The sequence below is a fragment of the Stigmatopora nigra genome, chromosome 13, assembly GCF_051989575.1.
Source record: "Stigmatopora nigra isolate UIUO_SnigA chromosome 13, RoL_Snig_1.1, whole genome shotgun sequence".
In the NCBI taxonomy this organism is placed as follows: domain Eukaryota; kingdom Metazoa; phylum Chordata; class Actinopteri; order Syngnathiformes; family Syngnathidae; genus Stigmatopora; species Stigmatopora nigra.
The window spans coordinates 9,758,917-9,782,711 of NC_135520.1; the positions used below are offsets into that span (position 1 = coordinate 9,758,917).

At 36.8% G+C, this 23,795-nt stretch overlaps 1 protein-coding gene and 1 non-coding gene across 3 annotated transcripts in view; one reads left to right on the forward strand and one right to left on the reverse strand.

Moving 5' to 3' along the window:
- Positions 1-1,339: 1,339 nt before the first annotated feature.
- Positions 1,340-23,795, forward strand: part of lrfn5a (leucine rich repeat and fibronectin type III domain containing 5a) — a 70,053-nt gene continuing 47,597 nt past the window's right edge. For both annotated transcript variants that reach the window (XM_077731656.1, XM_077731657.1), the window contains exon 1: positions 1,340-2,181. The gene's annotated coding sequence lies outside the window, so the exon portion shown is untranslated. The remainder of the gene's footprint in view (positions 2,182-23,795) is intronic.
- On the reverse strand, positions 12,890-12,962 carry trnar-ucg (transfer RNA arginine (anticodon UCG)). Its single transcript has one exon. It is a non-coding gene; the product is annotated as a tRNA-Arg (tRNA).

Sequence of the window (23,795 nt, forward strand, 5' to 3'; positions counted from 1 at the left end):
CAGGAATATGTTTTTATACATTGTTCTGTTTGTGCATTTTTAAATTGCTCCGACTCACTTTTCCTGTCTCCTATTTTCCTTGCAAATGCTTCCAACCTAACTTGCTCTTAATTGCTCTGACAAACTTGACAGCAAACCCCAGACACAACGTAGTACATGTTAAGCATATTTGCTTACGTTCCAATTTGCTCAAAGAAAAAAAAATATGGTTATCACTCAGGAAGATATAGTGTCAAGGTTTGAAACATTACTTCTTGGGATGTCAACTGGCGAATTTGCCAGAAAAAAAAAGGAACCCGGACCCCTATACATATATGGGCGACTAAGAATGTGCTGAAAGTCATTACAAAAGTGACTATAAATCCTAACTGGATTTTAGGGGGTTATTTTGAGTGCATACAGTGGATGTCAATAAAATGTCAGCACTGAGCACCTATAGTAAAAAATCTGCAACAATAGTAGTCCGTCAACAGTCCTTTTAAAGTGCTTATCTTTATTTAATTAACTAAAATATAATTAAATCCAGTAAAGGCTGCTCATATATACAGTAATAGTTTACTGTTAGGAAGGTATGCTGTCAGACAGATATATTGTCAAAATTGCAATTATTGCTCTCATAAAGTGCCGCAAACCCTTAATAAAGTGAAAGATTTATTTAATCGTGCAAGGAAGCACAATTTGAGTAGGGCTGTAGGGTGTGAAGAATTTGATTAGGCAGTAAAATTCTAGTGGTTGTCCATTGCCAGGGGTGTCATTATCATATAAGGAGGGATGGTCTCAAACCCGTCCTCGGGGGCTGCTGTGGGTGCAGGTTTTTGTTTCAACCAACCCAGCAGAGACACTTTGACCAATGCAATTTCGGAAGAAAAGAAGAAGCACCTGACTGCAATCCATTGATTGCACTTGTAGGACACCAGATTGGTGAAAAGGTGTCCTCTTGATGGGTTGGAATGAAAAAGCGCACCCACTGCACCCCTTTGTGGAATAGTTAGCCTACACCAGTGTTAGAGTTATAGATACATAACTTATAAATATATAGAGGCATGCACACATATGATAAAGATATACATACAGACAAATAGATGTAGATATAGGGGGTATATTATACTTTGAGTAGGATTTTAAGCATTGGTCTGTCATCTTTGTCTATAATAGCTTTAATTTGAAAATAAAATCCTATTATAGTTATCCTCTGCGAATGATTATACATATTTTTGGGGAAACGCTTGTCAAAAATGTAGTTTTTCACTCAAAAATGCAGTTCCAACGTGTTTTGTTTTGAAAATCAAAACGCAGGAAGTAGCTTTCATTAAACACAGTAACCTGACTGTTACTCTATGCGCTGTTCGGATTAAACGCGCAAGAGAAGCGAACACCGCGGACCGAGGATCAGCGGAGTTAATGTACTAACCCGTGCACGAACTTCAGTCTAACGTTTATGCCTGCAAAAAAATGTATATAAATATATTTAATTTTGCTTACGGTCTTTCATTGTAAGCAGTTACAGTGAAGGTGCACATTGAATTGAATTGGCAAAGATTCAGGACTGGAGGAGAAAAGGGGAGACAAGCCGCTTGCGTTTTGAAAGTGAATGAAAACATCATTTTAGATATTGGGACACGATAGGACTTGAGATGTTTTCTTCTAATTTATATAACTGAGCTGGTTTTGCGTCACTCGGGATATCAGATTCTTGTAGCGGAATTCTTGGCTCACCTGCGACAAAGACCGGTGCGGAGGGGGAAAAGCCAGCATTGGGGCGACTGAGTGGAAGAAGCAAAGGTAAATGGAGGAGAGGGGCAACGGCTGAAGAGGTTCTGTGTGAAGTTCTCTCGAATGGGATTCTTTATTAAACCTGCGGATGAAGGGATGAGACACGGAGGAAAAAACGGGGAGAGAGAGCAAGAGCGACGAAGGCGAAAAGCAGGACGCCGTCGACCGCTGTTTGAATGCAGAACGGACGCACCCCTCTGGAAGACCTCCATCTAAAACTAAACGGGATATACATTCCCCTCTTATTCCTGTGTATCATTTCATGGTGCTTATTATTTCAATCGGAGCTTTTAATTGTGGAGTTACGTCCGTCAATGATTTCTGACGATGGGATTTGAAGAGATAATTGAACCCTGACGCTTGGCGATCGAAGGAAGCCAAAACAAGGCGATACGTCCACGAAAGGAGGTAAAGTTTTTATTTTCTTCTCCTAATAATGTTTTTATGGGCAGTTTTACTTCCCAGCATGCTTTATGCTGGACGCGTTTTACTGAGTGCAGGATTCGAATGATGGGATGAATGGTGGACAGCTCCTTGGTGCTGAAGTAGATTTATTAGCCCCCTTTTCTATGTTGGGTGTGCACCATGGGACGAGGTAGTGGGTGGAGGTGCAGGCCTTTGGCTGGGTATTGGTTACTGGAGGAAACGAATACCTCCCAAGGTCACGGTGTGAGTCTACAGCAAGTTATACAGGTGCAGAGTGTGTGTGCGCGCGTGTGTATGTGCGCGCGCGCCCGTGTGTGTGAATGCGCGCGCGTGTGTATGCGTGTGTGCGTGTGTGTACGTGCGTGTGGAGTGTGCGTGTGTGTGTGTGCGCGCGCGCACAGACGTTTCTGTGCGTCCGTAATCCCAGGCTAAAATCCACCAGATGCCCGGGGTGAGCAAACTAAGCGTTGCGTGTAAAAGAAGTGTGACTCAAATGCACTTTCTTGTGTGTACGGATGATACATGGAGTCAATTAACGATGAAACAATTCTTCAGGATATAAAGCAAAACCGCACTACCCTCAGCTCCTCATTTAGTGCGTCATATTTTTGCACTTGCGTCTAACCAGAGAGGGGCGGGCAAAGACTAGGTTTGGGACATTATATTTGAGTTCAGAGTGTGTTATAAAAAAATAAATGTGTACATATTGTGGAATAAGAACGAATGTGAACAATGTGTGTATGTGTGTGTGTGTGTGTGTATATATATATATATATATATATATATATATATATATATATATATATATATATATATATATATATATATATATATATATATATATATATATATATATATATATATATATATATATATATATATATATATATATATATATATATATATATATATATATATATATATATATATATATATATATATATATATATATATATATATATATATATATATATATATATATATATATATATATATAGATATATACCAATATACATATACATATATATGGTGCCCGTAGTTAGCTGGGATAGGCTCCAGCACCCCCTGCTCCCCTTGTATATATCAAATGTAACGACATAAAAGAGCACTCCAACACCCAAAGTGAAAAAAATAAAAGTAAAAGATCAGAAATGGAACCTAATATAATCCTATGATTACAGATGTCTTACTGAATGTCGTTTTTAACTTGTTGTTTAACTTGAATGGCCCATCAAAGTGCCTGTTACAATACACAAACACTGTAACAGTGTCCACAGAAAATGCAGCACATTAAGGAATTTATGTACCTATGACAAATCTTTAATGAGTTTTAAGACAGCGGGGACTGTCAAATGAGGAAGTGCAGTTCTCAGCGGCTGTATCAGCAACATAAAATTGATTTATAACTTTTTTATTGGGCCTTCAGCATTTTCAAGCTATATTTAGACTGATTCCTAGATCCATATAAAGATACATCATGCATCATTTCAATCCAAATTCACTTTCGGTTCATTTTTTTCAACCTCTTGTCTCCATAGTTTCTAATTGGATGTTCTCGCATAACAAATAATCGACGCGATTGATGACATTAATGGGCAGTGTTTAACTTTTCTGTTCAATCATTAATCCTAGTATGCAACATTAAACATAATACATAGCATTATTGATTAGTGTTGTCAAGTAGTATCTGGAACGGAAATTTGTATGCTATAGTATTGGTTGCCATTCATTTGGGTTTGCAGTTTTATCACGTAAATTTCATTTTACACTACTCTTATAGATATTGTGGTTATTTTAGCATTTTCGTTGTTGACTCATTGGATTCCTTTGTCAGCTTTAAACTCATTGAAATACTTTTAATCTGATTTGATAGCCATATTATTGAATGCCTATCATTACCATACGTGAAGGAACCATTACATAATCCAGGAAGACAAAACTTTAATTTCGCATTGGTCAAAACTGCCACTTGTCAAAAAAACCCTCACACTCAAGTAGATTGAATTCCAAAGATTGTACTCTCTTCATAATTGAGTTTTGTCACCTACAAATAGATTTTATGGAAATAATAAATTCTCTGTTGCTATGTTTGATCCTGTGCAGCATGAGCTCGATTTTGAGGCAGTTGTAGACTTGAACATAATGAGGCTAAATATAAAAACATACTAATAACAAATCACTAAATAAAAGCCAAGGTATTGTCTGAAAATACTTGTGTATTTGAATGTTGTGCTTTCTTTTAAATTTCATCATACACGGGCACGGAATCGATCCCAGATCACTTCATTGGCTTCACTGGTTGCCAGTCAGTTGTTGTGCACACACAAAGACAGAGAACCAGTCACACTTAGAATCACACCACCGGTGAGTGTGAATCGATCCATGCAGCCTGCAACAAAGTCAGGCAAATGAACCACTAAACCAGGGGCCAAAATTTTCTTCTTAGCATACTGTGCCTCCTTGCCTCATTTTATGTTTCTCTTATTTTATTATCTCTTAAAAAACACTCAAATTCACCTAGGCCCATTAAAAACAAATAATACATTATTATTACAAAATAATTTGGCAGATTGGATTTTTTATGCTGCACCTGATGTAAGGTGTGGCTCTTTGATGCTCAAAGTTTAACACTTTTGCTCTTTATGTCTAACTTGTTCGCCAAATCAGCAAATCTGCACTATAGGATCAGTAAATTCAAACCAAACCTTATTCCCTTTGTGTCCCACTTTACCTGCTTTGTCGTATTTTGTCCTGATGAAAACATTATGCAAATGTTCTCTGGCACTAAGGAGAGTGAGCACCTGAGAACGTGTTGAACTGGTGATTTTCACTCCATTCTGTTGAAGTGTTCTATTCACATGTAAAAGAGTAGTTTGCTTTTCTTTTAGCTTCAGAATAAATTGACTCGGATTGCATTTTCTACCGAAGATTGAAAGACAGAAGGAATTGCTCGATTTTTAAGCTTTGCCTGATTTCATCAATGTTTATCATTTAGACTTTTTGTTGTTTGACTACTGCTCTAATAGTGCACATTTTTTACTATGTTTGTCATATTTTTTTGAATATCTTAAACCATTTCTTCATTGTTTTGTAACCACTCTTCAGTGAAAAAATTATCCATTTGCAATTTTTTTGCGATTAAAATTAAACAGTTTGAGGTAGAGAGACTACTGTAATCATGATACAAATATTTTCTTCATGATAGCAATATTATGAAAATACTATATTCCATTAAATGGTAAATGGCCTTGCCCAAAAATAGGACACACTTGTTTTAATACTCTATTAATCTTATGAATGAATGACCTGGAAATGCCCTTAAGTCATCAGGAAAGGATCCATAATTTTCAGGAAGTGACCTCAGGAATGCTCCACAATGTACCAGACGTGACCCAAACACTACAGAAGTGACTCATTAGCACTCTAAAATTAACAAGGAAGTGATCCGCACTTAATGAATTACCATTGGTTTTGACTGTGAGGGGTAAATAAACAAATGTTCATGCATTTATTCCATTGAAACTCAATAGGACGCCCATTACCATCAATGGCAGCCAATGAGTTAACAAAAAAAACTGCAAAACTATCGTCTTTTACAACACTAGAAGAGCATAGTGAAATAAATGTTTAACTTTTGTAATCAAGTATTGTAGCTTGATACAACATTTCAGTAATTATATATTTTTTCTTGTGGTAAGCTACAGTGTGTTCTTTTAGGGTCATGTTTGTTAAATTAGCTTGTAATATACTTAAGCTTCACACAATTATTGTTGTCGCTCGCTGTCAGGAATAGTGACTTTCTCTCTATTCACATCAAACCATTGTAAACAATCTCATTTTTGTCAATAGTTTACTTACACCAAACCTCAGGAAAGACAAACATACAGTGTCGACTGTTATTAAGCCTACAGTACGAAGAAGTGAAGGTTGTTAAGCTTGTTCTTTATCGGAAGAGGGGGATTTTTATTACACTCTCTTCTCCTCTTTCCCTCTGTTTATCTCAGCTTTCCACAGCAGCTTTCATTCACTCTCTCTTTAACTATCTGACAGAGGGCTGCAGGATCCTGCAGAGTCGATGGTGGAGCTCTAATTCAATTTATTCTACTGCTGAGAGACACAGAGCAGAATAAAGAGAACTAGAAAGAATCAAAGGGAGCAAAAAAGCTGGTGACCACATGTTACTTAAAATATTCAAAGAGGTAACTCAAAGATTATAAGGGCACTTTTCAGATCAACTCAATTAATATTGGTCAATTTTCATCAGAATTATTTTCTTATGGCCTATCTAAATGATTGACAGTTGTGCAGCGACCAATTGGATGCAATTCTGCAATGGACCCGCTGAATTTCTAGTCCTACTTCTGAGGTTTGGAGCAAACAAGTTACAACTCCCCATCAGTAAAATGCATATTTAGCTGGACTTTGTGTAATAATTAATGTACGTCATCATAGCATGTAGCCAAACGGACCAATCAAGAACCTTATTCTCAAAATATTTTTCCTTGAAATGTCCTGTCTGATTTTATTTCCATGATTTAGTTAAAGAACGGTCAATGTGTTATCCACATGAATTGTTTGAAGACAGGTGTACAGGATAAATCCAGACTATTCCTGTAATTGAATCTCTTTATGGCAATGTAAGACCAATAACAACGATAAGAGGTTCATCAGTGTTTTTTTGTTGTTGTTGTGGCAGGCGAGGGACTGAATACTGAAGAGATTAACTGTTACATTTAATTAAGAGGCCTGGATTCTGGATCTCAAAGATCAGTGGTGATTGATGCCAAAGGTAGCTTCATTTAGCCTAGATTGTTTTAACACATTACATCTGTTTACGTATTGAGACAGAAAAAACAAATGCTATATATAATTTAACTCATTGACAGTGATTGAACTGATTGGGCTGCCATTGATGAACTCATTAGAATTCAGAGCAGAAGGATGAAACGAGTCACATGATTGGACGCCTGTAATCATCAATGACACTGAAAAATCTGAAAAGTGGCGATTTATTCGAACTCCAAACCAAAAAGTCAGAAAAAGCAAGGAGTGAAAATAGAACAAACTGTGCAAATAAATACATCTAAATCAACAAGCTTTTGGCTGATGGGTGCAAACATAAAGACCAAACATGGAAAATATAGCAAGTGAAAAATAAAAATAGAAGGTAAAATTGATGAAAAATTCACATAATCCAGAAATCTGAGAAATGCAATCTTTTAAATACCATTTTAGTTCATGTTTATTTTTTAATCATTATTTTTTTGGTTCCTTTTTCTGTAACTTTTTAGACAAATGGTTGCAATTTAAAAAAAAAAAGTCTATGCTTGAAATAGTTCAAACCTGTTGGCGGTGTAGTGTGAGCGCCCCGTTGTCTTGATAGCATTGGTTCGATTCCGGCATGTGCATGTTGTAACAAAAAGGTATCTGGCCCAAAACTTGTGTACCAAATCTAACGGCTGATCCTTTGGTCTACAAGTTGAAAAGTCCATAATGCTTGAAATAGTATGTTTCGGGAAATAAATAACGATATACAATCGTAATAATAGTAATTGTGTTTAATTTTCTCTGCGGCTTAAGTTCCACAAAGCATTACAATTATATTTCCCCCACAATATTTACATTTTTTGATATTATTTTCACTTTTCTTTTCTTTTTTTTCTTTTTTATTTACAAGCTCGCGTCTTTAGTTCCTTGCACTCAGGTTTACCCAACATATTTCTGCCTGTGACACAGGCCTGTGGGTGAAAAAAAAATGCCTTCCAGCTTTTCCCTGAGTGCAAGCAAGATTAGTCAAGAAGGTTTAGTTACTCTTTAGAGTTGAACCTTACGCTATCTTAATCTTATTAGCGATTTAATCTTCTAACCTGAATGCATTGATGGATTGCAGGATTAGAATTGAGTTTTGTGTACAACAACAAGTCAAGATGCTAAGGAAATGCTTGTATTGAACAAACAGTAAGAACCAAGTCGGGATTATTTTTGTGCTTGCCAACTATTTTTCATTCTAGCCAGTTGGGCCTGCAGTGCAACATCAAACAAAAATCTATTCATGTAAATTATTCTAAAAATCCAAATGATAAACAGTTCCTATCAATATTGTAACCGATATCAATAATAGCACTGAAAGAGCAAGTTGAATGACGTCATTGGTATTGGGGAGTAAGAAATAATATGTTGATGCTATGCAATACTCTTTAAAATCGAGGGTCTTAATGGTTTGTTGCCCTCCCCAAGATGGCCAGTTGCTACGCAGTATGCATACTGCCGTGGAAAAAGGAGGGCTTGTCACTCATCCCAAGATGATGATAGGCATTTAATTGTGGAGCGTTCAATGTTTCTACTGTTAATTAAAAAAATAAATTACATTTTAAAAAGGTAGTTTATGTCCAATACAGGGTAGCAGCGATTAAATGACTGTTCAATGAAATATACAAGTTGGACTGGAGTATATGTTGCATTTTTGGGGTTCAGTTTTTTAATTTATCAGAAACCAAGAACAAACATGATATAGAAAGATATGGTAAGAGAACAGGCATACTAGGCACTAGTTAATGTAAAATATTATTATTATTTTTTTAAATTATAGCATAGAAATAACATATGCTGTTGGAGGTCAGAATGAAAAAAAAAATATATATAATATATATATATATATATATATATAATATATAATAAAGATATTAAATAATATATATATATATATATATATATATATATATATATATATATATATATATATATATATATATATATATATATATATATATATATATATATATATATATATATATATATATATATATATATATATATATATATATATATATATATATATATGAGTTGCAGCCCCAGTCAAACTATGGAAAAATATGACTTAGTTTGCAAAATCCTATTGTATTAAAATTAAAAAAAATAAATGCTTAAATTATAGTAGCATGACAGTAGAGTATTAGCCGATACGACACAGACCGAGATCAGAATCGAGAGCCAAAAAATAGTATCGGTCCAACACTAATCAAAAGAATGACAAAATCATTTAAATGCTGGGCCAGTCCCTCGACAAATATCAAAGAGGGAAGCACCCCATTTTTATGTGCCAAATAATAAGTGCCTTTTCCACTTTTAAAATCAGTCCTGGGGCTCTGTTGATGACTCCTTGCCAGGTGGTGGGCTTACCATGTGCAGGTGTATTGTAGCATCCTGTGAGTCACAGTCAGTGACCTATTTGAGGTTTGCCGCTCACGTGACCCCATTATGACTATGTAGTAAAACAAATGTAATGCTCCTGCAGCTCTTTTTTTCTCAGCCATCTTTGGGCATGCACATGATTTTAGATGATGCTGAGCTTACAGAAAAAAAAACAAGTCTGCCTTTATCCTTTAAGAGAACGCGAGTATAGCTGTGTCATTGTGCGTGTGAGAGAGTAGGTGTGTGTTTGCTCATAATGGATGTGTCATATGTAGCACAAAAGCTCACACAAAACCACACAGTACGTGTTGAGAGACTCTAAGCTTGTTAGCAAGGCTTTGGCTCAGAGGAAGTATCTGATTGTGCTGACAATATCGAGGCAGCACTTTGCTGTGTGTAGGAGGGTAGTGGTGTGCTCAGGGAGACACTGTGCAAATGAGAGTAGAAATACCTGGGCGCGTGACCTCTGACACAAAACAAAACGGTGTAATAAGTGAGTGGGTTTTTTAAAAAAATATACTGCAATGTGTAAAAACGGGTATTGTATTTCTTTTTTTTTTTTTCAATATTGCAATGATGCTGATTTTTTTTCTAAGCACCCTGTTCTTTTTCTACATTCCAAAAAACATGCCTGGTAGGAAGGATTAATAAAATCCAAATTACAGCCATCAACAATCATATAATCTGTCATCATTTTAAGTAAGAACAGTGAGCTTGTCAGTTTCCCCTCATTTTATCACTAAAGGTGCTGAGAAGTGCTTCAGGCTATTGTTATCCAATCCATTCCACTTGTTCGTATAGAGAACACATATATCATTGTAAATCCAGTTCTCGCTCTTCCTGTGACCTTGCTTGCAGTCCGTAGGTGCGTTTTTGTGTCTTTGAATCACATAAACCTAAACGGTAGATGGAAGAAGAGTTGATGTCAGATAGTTTTCCAACAAAGTATTCATCATTGGTGGTAAAAACAGTTGGTTTGATCCAGACTTTGGGTAACAGCAGAAAGTCCAATGTAAATAATACACTACACACTCTATGCTACCTTTTACCAAACTACCTAATACGCATTTTGAATAAAAAAAATATGAAAAACATGTTTCAAATTAAATTATTGAAATACTTTAAATTGCTCTGTATGATTGTGAGCGTGAATGGTTGTCTGTCTCTTTATGCCCTGTGATTGGCTGGCCACTGATTCAGGGTTTCCCCCGCCTGGTGCCTATAGTTAGCCGGGATAGCCTCCAGCATCCCCTGTGACTCTTGTGAGGATAAGTGCCCAGATAATGAATGCATAATTTGTTTATTATTTGTTTTATTTCTTTCTTTCTCTTTTTGTAACTATGTGAATATCGTATCTGTCAACATTCATCTTTTGATCATTGTAGAGCAGGGGTCGGGAACCTTTTAGATAGAGAGAGCCATAAAAAAAATCACGTTTTATAATGTTATTTCTTGAGAATTGAAAAGTAAAAATATATGAAAGTGTGATTTTTTTGGCATTTCACCACTTTTAAAGTACAAAAAGTCTCCGAATTATTTTGACAACATTGTTATACTGTTGCTAATCAATCAGTATCAATGAAATTATGCATGTGGAAGAGTAATGAAAAACAAAATTATGATTAAAGTGGTGCTAGAGATAGGTCAACGCCAGTGTCGCTACTATTGGTGTGTTCGGGACTCAGTTCTCTCACCAGTGATTTGCATATTTTACCTCTCAGGTTAGTGGAGAGCCATATGCATCCATGGAAAGAGCCATATATGGCTCCCGAGCCATAGGTTCCCTACCCCTCTTGTAGAGGAAGAAGAGAAAGCAGTCTGTTAACATGTGCTGGAATTGACCGAGTCAAAGGTTTCCAAATGAATGAGTGGAGCACATATATGCCTTCTTTTCTATTTTTCCTTTTTTTTTCTTCAAAAAAAAACTACATTACATTTTATTGAGTTTCTCTACCTCGTTCAACCTATGTAAGACTCTCTGTTGCTATGACAGCTCGTTTTCCGCCATTACAATTTTAAGATATTGTCAGCGGTGGCTTGAAATGTGTCTTTAATTCTAGTTATTTGTCAAGCCAATTAAAGTTTAAATTATTGTGATATACTATTGACGGAATTGTCTGCATATGTAAATGTTATCTTTTTGCCTATATGTGTATGAATATATGATTACTATGTTGTATTCCCGGTCCATCTGGGTTAGTTAGCTATTATGCACATTCGGTGTTAGTTATAATGAATATTCATGACAAAGGGCTAAAATAATATGAATATTCATTTTGCCTCTAGGGCACAAATTGCCAGATCGGCTTTTATTTCAATCAAAAGAACAAGAGACTTGCTGAACCTTTGATTTGTCAGTTAAGAAGAATTGAAGATTGCTCTGTGTCCCTTTGTGTGGTGGGTGAATGGCATATGTACTAGGTCGATGAGGTGATTATTATTACTACTGTAAAATAGCTGTTAATGCATTGTATTATATGTAGGTAGCAGAGTAGGCAGATGATTACTGCTCCCATACTTACAAGAAAGCCCAAATTGAGTTGGATCATTAATTTTTTTTTCATATTTTACTATAACTAAAAAGTCTGACAAGTAGAACAAACCTTCTCCAAATACACACTCAGGTTTTTATGAATGATCTCTATAGTCTTTGAATTTTTTCTCACACTACTTCCTTTTAGATAAATTAATACTTTGTGGTGCTTGTCTGGAGATTGACTTAAAACTAGTTCTTTCCATCAATGAAATGCTTTTTTTTTTTGTTCTGAGAAACTGTTTTGTCTTGTTTCATGATGAAAGATTTCCCAATGCCTGTTGGCACTTCGGTTTTATTCCGTTTAAATTTCAAACAAAATAGGAGTGTACCTAGAGTGCCTTTCGCCCAAAGTCTGCTTGCGAGAATATGCGGTATGGAAGATGAGAGAGTGAATTGATGTTTTGTGTCTAACCATGATGATATATAGACATACATATACAACCATTGTTGCGGAGATGTCACTTCTGACCAGGGAACTAACCACAGCGCTGCAGCCGATAAGGACAATGTGGTGAGAGAGAAAAGGGGATAACCTTCATAGAATGGTGCTTCTTCCTGAATTTCACAAAGCTATTCTTTGTAAAATGATCACTCTCTGCACTGGAGTGGCATGGCTCAGTGACAGAGTGTGCATTAAGTGCTTTAAGTGCATTGAAGGTAAAAAGCGCTATATACTACAAGTATGTGATCATTTACAAAGATGTTTCGTTGGGGGAGTTGTACACCTGTGTTATTGGAACAGTTGGAATTCCCTGTTAGTTGATTGAGTAGCTACCGTAACTAAAGCTTGAAAAGGGGAGAAAGAAAAAAATATGTTTTCTTATTGGTGATTTTGTAGTTACAAAATTTTCCTCCATGTTGTTTAGTTCAAATCAAATGATGAAATCAGACACAACTGCATATAATGAAATTGGTGAAAACCTTCATCATCATACACAGCTGCATATAAGGAAGTTAGTGGAATGACCACGAAGGGATTTGAACCCTCAATCTTCTGATCCGAAGTCAGACGCCTTATCCATTAGGCCACGTGGCCACTTATGGATACAAAGAGAATGCTTATCAGAGCTATTGTAATATTGTCTTGCTGAAATGGAAGATCAACTGACAAACTAGGGGAGCCACTGACCGCTTAAACTTATAGACCAGTTGGAGTGGGTCAGGAAACTAGGTGGCATGGATGAATGATCATTAATTTTGACGGTGTAAAGATGATCGTTCAAGATACCATTTAATTTTGCAGCAGTATGGAACACCACCCTTAAAGACAGTATATATACTGTGGGTTTTGGTACAAAATCCAAACAATAAAACCACAGTCACACACATTACTTTCATTTACACTTTTTAGTACCGCTTTTAGATATTATTATATATTTATATTGCGTGACTTCTCTGTGTGTACCTGTTTGAAAATTGGGAAAGTCAAAGACTGGAATAACTTCACTACTTCTTAACCCCAGAAACACTGCACTCAAATGCGCACATGAACCCAAGTGCTTAGGAAGAAAACACTAGGGAGGAGAACAAAGAGCCTCCTTGAAGAGCAGGCATAAATAATTCACTTTGTCAGATAAGAGTAGATAGAGGAAATGAGACATAGACAGGAGTGAGATGTGATGCAAAGTAAGAAGCAGACAGATGGACACACAAGGATAGTCAGTAACGTTTGATTGCCTTAGCAGTAAAGTTTGACTGAGACATTAAGACTCTCCTCAAGAGATTAATGCATGTTCAATGCCTTCACACTTTAACTCTTTCTTTTCATCCTTCTCTTATCAATTTAAATTAGTTTATGACCACTAGACGTCAAATACATATCAACCAGCAGGTCGAACAAATGCAAAATATTGGCCACTACAACATAGAAACTAAACGGATGAGGGCACTGTATGCATTAAAAGTCTGGCTTTAGCCCACAACAATCCCGGTGAGTGAATTTTGGCTTCCTGGCAACCAGCGAAATAGGATTAAAACTGTTTAGCCCATTCTTTTGGTTTATTTTATAAACAAAAGCACTACAGGTTGTGGAGCAGTCTAAGTCTAATCTATCAAATTCAGTAAAGCTCCTCCTTTTGTGACAGTGGGACTTTAATGTAAAATTAAACTCATTAAAGTATTTTTTTCTGTTCATTTTACTTTTTACTATTGTATCGTTTGGGCTTATTGCTTTATTGCTGTTACCCTGGTATGGAGCGAAAATGGTCCCTTGTCAACAGGAAAAAACTGAAATGGATGGCGACTCAAAAATGGATTTTCTTCTAAAATGGCTGTAAATCCATCAAATGGTTCATGTCAAGCAGCCGTTTGGGTTGGTCTCAGTCAGTTTTGAAGTTTTTTACCCTTTTTTTTGCCTCAAAAAGAGAGCGAAATGTCGCAGAAGTTCCTAAATGGATGTTATTTGAATATGTATGCCTGCTGCCTTATACATGAAAATAATACTGTTGCGGTACCCATTTGCTATAATAGGCATAATTGCCATCACAGTAGAATATAAAACAAAAGAAGAAGATGTTTTGGATGTATTTAATGGGACATTAATGTCTGCCCACTTTTTGGCCTTTTTTCAGTATTCATTGGCTATTGTAAACCAAGCTTGAATTCTTGTGGTTATCGAGCTTTTTTGTGACAGTCATTATTGTGACAGATTATTTTCCGTACCGCTTATCCTCACAAGGTTTGCAGGTGGTGCTGGAGCTTATGCTGGATAATATGCAAACTTGAAATAGGAAGGTCGGAACAGACAGGGTTTCTGCATGTGAATATTAGGTAAATTTAAATGTAAATTTACCAAATATGTGATGAATAACGTTATCTAATCTAATCCAAATCTACAACTGGATCATCAGTCTATGTTCTTGAACTTTCCTAGCTGACTTCGGGCAAAAGGCAGACTACAGCCTAGACTGGTCACCAGTCAGTCATAGGGCACATAGAAAGACAAATGACCATACGCACATAATCATATAATCATACAATCACCAGTGGGAATCAAGCTCGCGCCTAGATGCACCAAAGTCAGGCGAGTGAACCTCTACATCGGGAGCCGGGAACCCTTTCTGATGAAGGGAGCCATAAACAATTCATATTTTCAAACATTATTCCTTGAGAGCCACACTCAGAATATAAAGTAAAAATAGATGAAAATGTGTTCATTTATTAATCATTTCACCACTTTGGATGTAAAAAAAAGTCTCAATTATTTTGAGAACATGTTTTCACTGTTGCTAATCAATGAGTATAAATGAGAGTATGCAGGCAGAAGAGTCTAATGAAGAAAAATGATGATTTAAAAAGGCGCTAGAGATAGTGTCGGTGCCTCAGTTTCGGCGTGATGCTCCCATTGGTGCGTTTGGGACTTATATCTCTCACCAACGGTTCTCATATTTTACCAAACAAGTTAGCGGAGAGCTATATATACCCATCAAAAGAGCCACATATGGCACCCGAGCCATAGGTTACCTACCACTGCTCTCCACCATTTGCCAGCTTTTACTGTATTTTCAAAAAATGCAAAATTTGAACGGTGTTATAGTAAGGGACAACTGTATCTGCATATTTACATCAGACCTTAAGGCATTGAGACATACAGAGAGTAGCGGTCATAATTTTCTCAAGCAAAATAAAATATTTCTCTTTGGTTGTAATATCATACTTCTATATTTGTTCAAAAGAAGGAACAGCATTACCAGCATTGTCCTGTTATTTGGTGCACCCCAAGAGCGCCATTGATTGACTGGGACCACCCTTGTAAAATAAAAGGCCAAACTAAAGCTCTCAAGAGTTCTACGAAATCAAGTGGATACCGGCCCGGTGGCTCTATCTACTTATAAAACAGTCTAGTGCCGGCAGCTAGTACTGCACTTACAATACCTGTGAGGAACCAAAGACCTAATGGAATCCACATAACCGGCTCAACAATCTTTTAACAACAACATTGGGCTGAGAAATCTTAAGTGGTAGATAAACTATTCTATAAACACACACAATGCCATTTGCAGAATAGGGCTTGACTTGTGAAAATTTCATTATAAGTCATAGATGTTTTTTATTTTTAGATTTTTCCATTCAAATTTTACCTAGGGAGCTGATAACGAGGTTTCTTTTATTCCCAACTCTACTTGTATCCTTCATTTTCAATCATATTTAATAGTAGCATGTCATCTAGGCACTTTTACCTTACTATACCTGATGTACATATCCAGTGGACCCTCATGATACGCACTTCACCTTATGAGTTTTTCACAAAACGACTATCCTCACTTCATAAATGCTATTATACAATCAAATTTTCAGTTTATGAACACAAGAAAACACTTTCTCTTGCTTGGTGTGTCCGTGCACTTTCTTTTGCATTGTCTCAGCTTCCTTCCACATGGAAATACGAGGATCTTACATAAAATAGAATTCCTCAGTATCCAAGGCAACTAAGGGCACCAGGGAGAAGACACCCTGAATTGGTGGCCAACCATTCTCCCTCACAGTCATAACTAAGGGCAATTCAGAGTGGTCAACTAGCCTACCCTCTATGTTCTTGGGATCTGGAGAGAAAACCTACACAAGAACATGCAAACCTCAAACAGACGGACCTGGGATCGAAACCTCGATCACAGAACTGTGAGGCTATCCACTGCACCAACAGGAAGCGCACATCCAAATTTAGTTCATCATCCAGGACAACAAAGTCCTTTTTTGGGACGCATGCCTATTTATTTTTTCCTGTCAAGGACATTTGTGTGATGTATATTGATTTATATGGTAAAATAATTACAAAGCGTTGTGATAATAGTCGCTTTGTGAAAAGCTCATAAGGTGCGTATCATGAGGATCCACTGTATATATAAATCAGGTATAGTTAGGTAAATAGTGCCCACATGCACAGATTTAAGTAAAGTTGGAAGTAAAACAATCTCGTTATTTTTTCCCTGGGTAAAATTGGAATGGAAAAATCTAAAAATAAAAACATCTATTAATTATAATGAAATCTTTTCATGTATAGTCAAGCCCGATTTTGTATTAATAATGGCATGAAAAAAGGGACTGGTCTGACAAGTAATCCGATGCGAAATGTGCGTTTTTGATTTGTTACATTCCTTTATTTGTGTTTATAGAATAGTCTAACTCCCACTCAAGCTTTCTCAGCCCTATGTTGTTGTTAAAGGATTGTTTGAGCCGGTTATGTGGATTCCATTAAGTCTCTGGTTCCTCACAGGTATTGTAAGTGCCGTACTAGCTGCCGGGACTAGACTGTTATATAAGTAGATAGAGCCACCGGGCTGGTATCCACTTGATTTCATAGAACTCTTAAAAGCTTTACTTTGGCCTTTTGTTTTACAAGGGTGGTCCCAATCAATCAGTGGCGCTCTTGGGCGCTCTACTGGTTTCTGTATAGCACTGTGTGTACAGTGTATTTTCTATTTTATGATTATTTTTCAATTTAGACTAAAATTCGGATTACGCCGTGTCTCAGGAACGGATTAAAGGTATAATCAGATGACACTGTATTATATGGTCGCAACTTGTTTCAAACTCACGCATGACCTTGACCTGCGATGTCCCATGTTTAGATGGGGCTTGAGAGAAAAAATGATGAAGAAAATAAATGGATAATTACAAGGCATTTCTCCAAAATATATTCATGAAACATGTTTGAAGCGTTGTATTTGTATATGTGTTGTCCCGCTTTATATCACAATTTACTGAAATACCTGTAATATTGCACAGCTCTAATGATAAGTTAATTTCCTTTCCTAAATGCACAGTATCCAGGCTCAATCTACCAAACCTGTGGTGCAAGTGTGTGTGTGTTGTGGACATGTGATAGAAGTGTCACATTTTAAAGCACAGCGTGTTGTGAAAACCCATCATAAACACGTTTTCATTGGTTATTGCACTATGGGTTGCAAAAGGATTTTATAATATTATTCCTATCATTAGTGATTGAATTCCAAATGAGCACACAGACAGCACCTCAAACAAACCGGCTTACAAAATGCACAACTGATGGTGTTTGTGTTTTTTCACAAACACGCATGCTTAATTTATCCCACGCATTTGGCTATTTACTCCCTCTTTTTTATTGAAAATAACTAGTGTTGGAATAAAACCTGAAAGCATTGATAACATTTTGATTTTTTTCTGATTTTTTTTTTGTTTTTATTTGTTGTATTACAGTTCCATGTACTTTTTCATATTCTGCATGGCAATTCATTCGTCAGAGTTAATTATTTTAAAATTTAGGTTGAAAAGAAAATTGTCCCACTATATACCATCCAGTTGTTATAATGAGTAGAAATTTGAAAAGAAGAGAAAGATATATAGAAAAAAAGAGGATTGGCGATAAAATTTGTATCCAGTGCACAGGTGTGTAAATTACGGGGTTATTACCACCACAATTATGTTTTAATAACATAGTGGAAGTAATGGGAATGAAAACACTCATCTCTCTCCCTCTTGAACTACATGTTTTCAAACCCTTTCATCTCTTTCTATTCATGATGTTGCAGCAATAAATCTGAGTGAAGATTATTTACTGTGTACACTTAAGAGATTTGTGGAAATGATCTGTTTTCATTTTGATCATGATGGAGGAATTGCTACTTTGTACGGCGGGATGCATGACTGATGGCTAGTCGTTGCTAGAGGAAAGTGGTTGGGACATGTGACATGCATCGTGTGCAGTGGCGTGACAAAGGTAGAACTGATGTGGGAATTTACCCTGACGTACACTCACGCACGCACACACACACACGCATGTACACACAAATACAGATGTATGCTGAACAACCTGTCAGCTTTGCATTAGGGGCTTTTAGCAGCTCTCGGGAAATCCTCATTTCTTGACACTGAAAAGATACACAGTGAAGAAACAACACAACACAATTGGGAATATTTTGTGATCCCACAAAATCTTTTATTAACCTCCTTTATAGAATTTGGTACAACACTTCTCGACAATCAATATTTTATCAGTATTTCAGATACAGTGTGTTATCTAGCTACTCATCTAGTCCAGAAAAAGGCATTCAAGATAAAAAATAAAACCTATATCAAATAAAATAAATAAAACACGCACACATGCACACACACAGCTCCAGGTCACATCCACCTGTGTGGAGTTTGCATGTTCTCCCCGGGCCTGTGTGGGTTTCCTCCGGGTACTCCGGTTTCCTCCCACGTTCCCAAAAGAAACATGCATGGTTGGACAGTCTAAATTGCCCCTAAGTATGGGTGTGAGTGCATGGTTGTCTGTCTCCTTGTGCCCTGCAAGTGGCTAGCTATCGATTCAGGGTGTCTCCAGCCTCTGGCCCGTAGTCAACTGTGATAGGCTCCAGCACCACCCGCGACCCTAATGAAGATAAAGCGGTCCAGACTTTAGGTTAGAGAGAATTTAGGGTGAGGGTTAGACTTTACGGATAGAGAGAATTTAAGATTAGGGTTAGACTTTACAGTTATAGAGAATTTAAGATTAGGGTTAGACTTGAGGGATATAGAGCATTTAGGGTTAGGGTTAGACTTTACAGTTAGAGTTAGAATTTAGGGTTAGGGTTAGACTTGAGGGTTATAGAGAATGTAGTGTTAGACTTGAGGGTTAAAGAGAATTTAGGGTTATAGAGAATTTAGGGTTAGGGTTAGACTTGAGGGTTATAAAGAATTTAGGGTTAGGGTTAGACTTGAGGGTTATAGAGAATTTAGGTTTAGGGTTAGACTTGAGGGTTGTAGAGAATTAAGGGTTTAGGGACTCCTCACAAATAAAATGAGTGGTCATGTAATTGGTCTAAGTTTCAAGAAGTTAAATCTTTAATTTATGTTAACTTAACATTTTAGTCTTAAAATGTGTGTAAAGAGTGAAACAAGTTTATAGGTGTCCCTTTGACTTTTTTACACTCTGTAACAATCTCCATGTGCCATACGTACTTTAGGCTTTTGTTCAGCTTCTGATATTACCTGCCACTTTTGAGGTGGTGCAGATCATCCGCTTAGTGAATCTGCAAAAAGAATTCAGCTCGACATATCACCAAAATGCACCTGAATGAATTTAACGGACTGGAACAAACACTACCATTATGTTGAGTGGATTACCTTTACAGATGTTCGGGCCAACTGTTTCATGAAATCAAAGTTGGCACTCATCACAAAATATATGAGTTAGCATCAAATACATGAAGTAGTATTTAATTTAGGTTTGACTCAGTAAGAGCGTGTTTTCAAGGCAACACTAAACAGCTATTTTGTTTCATGCTGACTGGCTTTGCTATTTTAAAGGTCTTAAGTGTTTGAATTGTCTGTAACCTGTAAAGCATCCTGATCAGAGAATGTGATTTTGATGAGTGGTGTGCTAGTTAACATTTCATTAGACTTCACCACTTAAGGTCATGCAAAATAAATACCTCATATATATGCTCATGCCTTGTTGAAAAGGATATTTTTTTGTATATCTATATGCATTTAATCAACATATGGTACCACATTATTTTAAAAAGGAACACAACTTCTGTGTGAGTGGCTATTTTTTAGGCAATTGGTTTCATTGTGATGTATATTCATTTCAGAACCTGACCAGTGAGGAAATATGAACCTGTCTTTGCATCATGCCAACTGGAAACAGGACACCCTTGCTTTTACAAAATTCTTACAACATTCCCCCTAAATGTCATCGCTCTTACGTTGTTTCTTCCAGGTCAGCCGTTGAGTATATAATAGAATTTTACATTTTACTAAAGTCTGGGAGAGAGTGAACTATAAGCCCAACTTATGAATATTTTATACTTGTTCAGAAAAAAATAGCCCTTATCATTACTCAGCAGTCATGCATGGCTGGAAATTTTTAAGATCCGTATTTCTAGGCTTTAGGGAAGTAAGTGACATTCAGAACTAAATTCTTATTTAAAAAAAATTAAAGCACTGAATATGGTATTTTGTAAGACTATATTGTAATCTATCTTGCGTAAAAGGATTGTAATGGAATCATTTCCTTAGCGTGGCAAAATAGACTGGCTTTCCTGGGTGATTATTTTGAGAGTTCAGATTGCATCATGTATAAGGGATATGTGTGGATGTGTATATGAATGTCTATCAAACTCTTTTTTATTTGAAAAGCAGTACCTTTTTGGGGGGATAGGGTTGTTTCCAAATGTGAAGCCATTTGTGACGATGTGCATCGTTCTTTTGGAAGTGTGAATACAGCTCTCTTGTGCATCCCAAAATATATTTCCTATGAATTGCAGTCAGCCAAAGCATTAGCTAAGCGAGAACCTGCAAACTATCTTGAGGGGAAGTGGGGCACGGGGGAGAGGACCAGCACGACACATGAGGCGGAATCTGTGACTAAGGCAGAGATCGGTACTACCAAGTGTTTCAGTAGCTCCCACCGCCAGACAGGAGAGATTTGCATGGTCCCAAAAACTACTCCGACCCAGATTTTAAGCAGTGAATAACAAGGGGAATTTGCATGCAACCATTCTTTAAGTGAATATACATTTTGAAAAAGGTGGTGTGCATTTAAATTCATTATTTTTTTAATGGTGTTTGATTTCATAGTGGTGACACAAGCCTCAATCCATTCCTACTAAAGCTTGATAATCCTCCCAAGGCTGTGGTTATCCCTGTGCCTGTGGCACCTTTTCATACCACATTTTCTCTTCCACTCATTCTGTCAAAAATATTTGGATAAAGCACTTTATGAAAACCAGCTTCTTCCTCAGAGGATTTTTAAAACTCGTGAAGGGTTTTGATGACATATGTTAAGGCAGGAATGTAGCCCATGATTGTGTAGTTTTCTAATTCAGATAAAAAGGAATTGAAAATGCCCAGGAAATTTTTGCTCGTATTTTGAGTTACCGTAAGCAAATAATCTCTTTACATCTATTTTTGAGAGACTTAGTACCTTCATTATATACAGACCATACATTCATTCATCGCTTATCTTTACAAGGGGGTCCTGGAACCAGGCAGGGGACACGCGAAATTAGTAGTCAGCCAATCCTAGGGCACAACACTGGGTAATTTAGCGTGTTCAACCAGCCTACCATACATTATTTTGGGATGTTGGAGGAAACTGGACTATCCGGAGAAAACCCACGGAAGCCCTGGGAGAACATGCTAACACCATCTGGGATTGAAATCTCAACCCCAGAACTGTCAAGCCAAAATGATAATCACTCCTACTAAGTATATACCATAATCATTCAAATCATTTCAATCTGTGTGTAGTGCATTGGTAGATAGATGTATTCTAGATACAAATAGTAAAAATGACTGTTAAAGTGATATGCTTAACTCTGCCTTTCACATCTCATTCAGCCTCATAGTGTTAATAGAGAAATACTGTGGCTCAGCAGCACAGGGCTATCTTTCTCATCAGTACAATTTAACATGGCCTCAGGGGGCTATGTTCAATAACTGGACAAACCCACTTTACCTTTGAGCCATGCCGGGTGAGTTTAGAGGGTATCTCAATTGACTTTTTTTCCATCCACAGCTTGTAACTGTCATAAATGATAAATGAAGTTCATCTCCTCAGAGTGCCAAGTGCTTTACACGTCTGTTGCTTTGCTGTGGATGGTAGCAACACAAATACATTTTCAGCTTCAAGCTAGAATTCCAAGTGTGTTGAATGAAATAAAATATGTCTCAACAAATCTTTATGTACACATTGATGTGATTTATCCATTCTTCAATCCATTATGTGCTCCGCTTATCTTGATCGTGGGGTTGCTGAAGCCTAATCTCACAATCGACAGTGAAAAAGTAAAAAAAACAAACCCGTAGTCATGTCACTTATAGCGTAAGCCAGCTTTTGTTCACTACCCACTGTTTAATATTAAACGCGCCATGAAAGCCTCCATGTTTTTCATCGAACATGGAAAACCCCATATAAGGTGTATCGCATTCATAATTTTCAACACCGCAGCAGAATTCGGGCGGAAGGCAGACCTCACACAAGACAGTTCGCCAGTCAGACTTAGGGCACACATACAGACAGACAGACCATTCACACTCACATTCACACCTCCTCCGAGTGAGAATCGATCCCACACTGCTCCCATCAAAGTCAGGCGAATGAACCACTGGTCCACCGGGTAGCTAGAAATTGTCAAATTAAAATAAATACATAAATAGAACAGCATGAGTAAACAGCAAGTTGCCCATGTCAGTAGGGGCATGTCCCAGAAAGTAATACATTTTGGCTATTTTTAAAGTGAGTGTACGCTATAATGATTGTATTACAATAATACTAATAATAATATTAATAATAAATAATACTAATAATGATAGTAAAAATAGTAATACTGATAACACAAATAACAACAACAACATCACCAACAACAATAATAATAATAATGATAGTAAAAATAGTAATAATGATGACATAAATAACATAAACAACATCACCAACAACAATAATAATAATAATAATGATAGTAGAAATAGTAATACTGATAACATAAATAACAACAACAACATCACCAACAACAATAATAATAATAATAATAATAATGATAGTAGAAATAGTAATACTGATAACATAAATAACAACAACAACATCACCGGGGAGACAAAGTTGGAAACCTTCACGTGGTGTCTCCTGAGAGGCCGCTCGCTGCGGCCTGCGAATTCCAACAAATACCACTCAGAGCTGCCAACAAGGACCGTGGCACCCTACGTTTTTCATCCAGCCGGAGACATTTGACTGCCCCTCACCTCCGACTACCCCCCGGATGAAATAATCCGCGTTCCAGTGGCAGCTCTAGCGCTATCTGAGGGCAATCCTCAGGCGCTTGTAGTGCAAAAACAAAACAAACAAAACAAACATCACCAACAATAATAATAATAATAATAATGATAGTAAAAATAGTAATAATGATAA